This window comes from Pygoscelis adeliae, unplaced genomic scaffold (genome assembly GCF_000699105.1).
Source record: "Pygoscelis adeliae isolate BGI_AS28 unplaced genomic scaffold, ASM69910v1 Scaffold150, whole genome shotgun sequence".
Lineage (NCBI taxonomy): Eukaryota > Metazoa > Chordata > Aves > Sphenisciformes > Spheniscidae > Pygoscelis > Pygoscelis adeliae.
This window is the reverse complement of record NW_008823872.1, coordinates 635,666-640,525: the sequence shown is the minus strand read 5'-3', so window position 1 is coordinate 640,525 and position 4,860 is coordinate 635,666.

Below are 4,860 nucleotides of genomic sequence, written 5' to 3'. Positions count from 1 at the left end.
TTTCTCTCTCTTCGTCTTATGACAAAAGAAGTCTCTTTCAGAGGTCTTCCTAGATTAAGAAATGGAAGAAAAATTAAAGATTTTGTTACATTTCAGTGCCCATATGTCAACTTCTTTATTGTTGCAAAATGTCAGGTTATCTATGCCACAACTGCCACTTACATCTCTTCAATGTACATTTTCTTTTAAAAGATACTGTATCTTTTATCTGTATGTAATGAGGACAGACGTTTTAATCAGAGGTTAGTCATTTATTTTTGCAAACTATTGTTTTGCTTCATCATTTTTGCAGATAATTAAATGGTTCACTTGGCACAGTGTGTCTGCTTTATTAAAACAGGTAATTTTGAAAAAAAGGAAGATGCTATTTTTTGGATCACTGCACAAGAATTGCTTTTATCTTCATCTTCCAGCATAGTTTCTGGTGGTTTTGTGATACCCTCCTATGTTCAAGTGTTTTAGTACACTCCACTCTCTAAAGGGGGAGGCCCTGTGCTACATTTTACTGTTGATCCAGATTCCCACATGTACATTCTTTGCGCTTCTTAAGAATAGAAGCGGAACTAAATTTATTTTTTGTGACACTGAATTTTAATCAGGATGGTCCAAAAAACAGACAAGTTGTGACACAAGCTTTATTCTGCATTGAAACCTCTTTACTGAGATTAAAGTCAGCCTGTTCTTTTCCCTATTGCAATTTCCAGTCTTCGGACTAAGAGACCTGGATAATCTTCAAAATATAAAAGGCTCTATTAATATCCAGCAGTTCAGGGAGACTGAAGTCTCATCTAAAATGCTGCAGCTGCGTATTTCAGAAAAGGAAATGTGTTGCTTAATACTATATTTAATGAGATTCAAAAAAGTGTATTTCTTATTAAACTAGCTCATCCGTGGTATACAGATGCTTTGTGTGCTTGCTGCTGCGGTGTACCGTCCCGTGTTATCAGTGCTGCACGCAGGCAGGCTTGGCCCGAACGGTGAAAGATGAAGCCACGAGTTCTGCCACCTGTATAATTTTTCAGACGTGATTTTCTGATTAACCTGCTGTCATCCAAAGTGGCATTCTTTATCTTCATCATCTCACTTTTGCGTACTCGTACAAGAGTGCGACAGCTCTGGCTGTGGTGCTGCTCTTTCTCCTGCATTATCTCGGCTATCCCACGAAGCTGCAGGCTGGCATGGGAAGCCTTGTCTTCTGCTGTAACGTACCAGACATACAGGCTTCACCCATTTTTCTCAGATCACATGTCACCTTCCAAGGGAGCTGCTTGTTGATCTCTGCTGAGAGGATTATCTGGCTGCTACCCCTCGAAGCCTTGCATTATGTATGAGCAGGTGTACCGGCAGGGACGTTCCCCATCCCAGTGGCGTGGGCAGTGGCGAAGGCGTTGACGCTAGTGGCTCTGAGCCGGCGGGGCGTGCAGGGAGCATCAGAGAGCAAGCGGCGGCTGGAGCAGGGCTGTGTCGAGAGGGAGGGTGACGCCGGAGGGGACCCCACCGATGACGTGGAGCCCTACCAGGGCAGGGGTGCTGCTCTGCCCTTGCTCCGCACACCCAGCAGCAGTCATGGTAGGAATGTGGCTGCTGGAGGAGGATGAGCTGGCGGGACTTGTGGAGCATAACCTTTGAGGCGGGCTGCGCTGTATTTGTTTTGCTTTTCTGAGTACTATAGTTCAATTTTTTTTTTTAAATAGGAAGCCGCTCTGTGGTTTGGATATTTAAACAGTTATTAACTGAATGACAATTAACAGATTGCATAGACAGATTTTCTTTTCAAAACCTCTGAAATTGAGTACAGTTTGCAAAACTATCACGGCATAGTAATGACAATGAATTTTGATTTCCCGGAACTGATATTAGACTCCTTATTAAACTATGTGCATCTGCTTTTAATTTACTCCAAATAATTGGAAAATGCAATGAAGCTTTCCAATTAAAGCATGGCTTTATGCTGTTTAATAATACCCCCATAATATTATAGCTTATGAAGTGACAGGTGAGTTGGTGTATGAATAAAACATAAAGGCAGCAATAAGGGACAGAAAACCGGAGACAGTTGTTGGGGATTTTAAATGCTGGATGTAATTTGCATATATTAATCTCTTCTTTTCAGCCTTATCAGGCGTTCTTCAGTATTTGAAGTTAAAATAGCGTTGACAGGCGGGAGTACGCTTAGTTTTTTCAAGGATTTATTACTTGTATAATTTCTGATCTTTAATAAGCAGATATGACTGATCCTCATAGTTCTATAGAAATCGGTTAATTGTTCCAGATGGCGTGTACTGATTATGCAAAATTATTTTTCACACCATTTTTTTTTTCTGATGGAGTTTGGAGTAAAATTAAATTTTTTATAGCCTTCTTATCATGCTGTTTTACAGTGGTTTTTGCACAGAAGTTGAATTTAATCTACTATATTACATTGACCAGCAGAGTTATTCTAATGTAGCATTCTGTGATTTGACAAAGAATAATAGAACACATTGCTCATTGTTCGTTACTGTGCTGCTAATAAAAAGGAGTTCTAGTGCAGAAAACCAGGCTGTTATTTATGAAGAATGCTTAATTTGCACAGTTAAAAATGCAAAATTGTTACAATGAGATGTTCTCTCTTTTGGATAGAAGACTTGGGCAGAACAAATGAAAATAGTCTTGTTGCTACAGATTTCATCTAATAAAGAAGGATTTTTTTTTTTTTTTAAATGACTGGTGTGGCTAGACTGTATTTTATTGGGAGGAGCAGTCATCCAGGCAGCACGCTCGTGGCTCCTATCAAGAGGTGTCACTGGTGTTTTCCCTGATTATCGTCATCCGGATATCTCAATGGCATAATTTCATAATTGAAAACATTTATAAAGGTGGTTGGGCTTCATTTATCTAATGAAAAGCTGTTTATACAAAATAAACCACACATAAAGCCCTCTTGCTAATAAGGTTATTGCGATTCGTTTTGGTGGTGACTCAGTTGTTGGAGGAGATGTCCTGCTGCCTCGCTGTGCTGCACCGGGTCCCGGCGGCAGGCGCCCGTCCTGCGGGCATGCCGTGGGCAGGGGTTCCCACAGCTGCTCTCGGTCCTGCCGGAGCAGACGGGACACCACGATGGGCATTCACCTGCTGCCACGGGTTTGTCCAGGAGTCACATTGGGCCCTGGTTAAATTTGTGTCCCATCCCTTGTCGTGCTGTGGGCAGGAGTGAGGTGCTCTGCTTGGGCAGCGCTGCCGCCTTCCTCCCAGCAGAGACTTGTGTGAGTTTGCTCGATTTTCCTCCCTCGGGCCAGCCCCGGGGCTGCGGCGCCTTCACCAACAAGCAGCGGGTGGCCTTGCAGTGCGAGGGTCCTGCTTGTCCCTCGGGCCGGGCTTTGTCCTGGGGTCTCTGCCGCCATGCTTAGACCTCCGTGGAGGGGCTGAAGGGACAGTCAGGGGCCGAGTCCAAGACATCTTACTAATCCTTGCAAAGCAAAACAGCAAATGTTTTAAAAATGACCTGGTGGTTAATGGAATTAAAATCGCCAATTAAATTAGAAAAGTGGGGATACAGTAAATGGACTTTTATAAAGAGTGCTTATTTTTAACTCAGTAGAAAAAAGACAAGTAATTAACTCAGCCATTAGAAAGCTCAAAATTTCTCCCGTCTCCTGTTGAACTAGAAAATTGTTTTGTGTATACTCATATATATATATATACACACGAATAATATATATGGAGACGATTAATGGCATAAATCAGAAATTATTAGAAAATATTTGTTCTAATGAAGTAATAATTTGGTAGTAATGCTTTTCATCAGTGTAGCTTAAGGCTACATTAAGTGGACAGACTTTATATGGATTCTCTAATTTTAATCTTCAAAATGCTATCTAATGTCTCATTAAGACTTGCATATAATGTATCTTAAGTACAGTCATTAAATATAGTTTAGGGAGATTTATGTTCAGATATTGCTTAAAGATGTTTTAATAGGCCCATTTACTCTGATGATATTAATGAGCTCTTAACACATATTAAGCTTCTAAAACCAGTGGTATTCCTCTCACAGTGAGCAAAACAACTGAGGAATTGTAAATTAATTGGATGCTCCAACAAGGCTGTTTTTCAACTGAGTCTTCAGACAGCCTCTCCGAACTGTGTAGCTCCGTAAGCGTCGGGCTGTGTCCTAGCGCTGCTGCTGCGCGCTCCTCGAGCGTTCCCCTAACGCGCGATACCTGGGCTCCGGCAAGGTCGTTCAGACCTGCTCATCGTGTCTTGTCTCCTGGGTGCGCAAGGGCTTAGCAGGGGTTGCTGTTGCTCATATAGCCACGTATATGGTAAAAACTGCAGCTTGAGACTAGGCTAGACCTATGTAAATATCTGTAATGTTAGGCAAATTTGGTTGTGTATCTACTAAATAAATAAATCAGATACCTTAAGGAAAGAATCAAATACAGTCATGCTTTTAGATAAATTCTGCTTTTTGAGCATCTAAAGTTAAGATGCAAGAATTGTGATTATGATAATAAAAACTGTTCATTCCCCTATTGTCACTTTAGTTCCAACTCAGAAAGTTATTGCAAACAAAATTCTCCAGTTTCATCACTCAGCTCTTCTTAAAAAATCCTTCTGAGTTCAGAGACTTTTATAATTACTAAATTGGTTTGTTAGAAGGAGATAATAGCAAATTTCTTCTTTTCATAATTGGACATTTCTTCCCTGTAGGCTAATGTGTGTGCGGCACTTGCATACACAATAAGCTGTGCTTTCGAAAAGCCGTAACTAGCTAATAAGTGCTGTGGTGTCATCAGAGAGTAATGGTTTGCTGATTAGCATAATTAATGACAAATGGTGGTGCGGAGCGGGCGGATTGGTTTAGCAGATGATGAATGC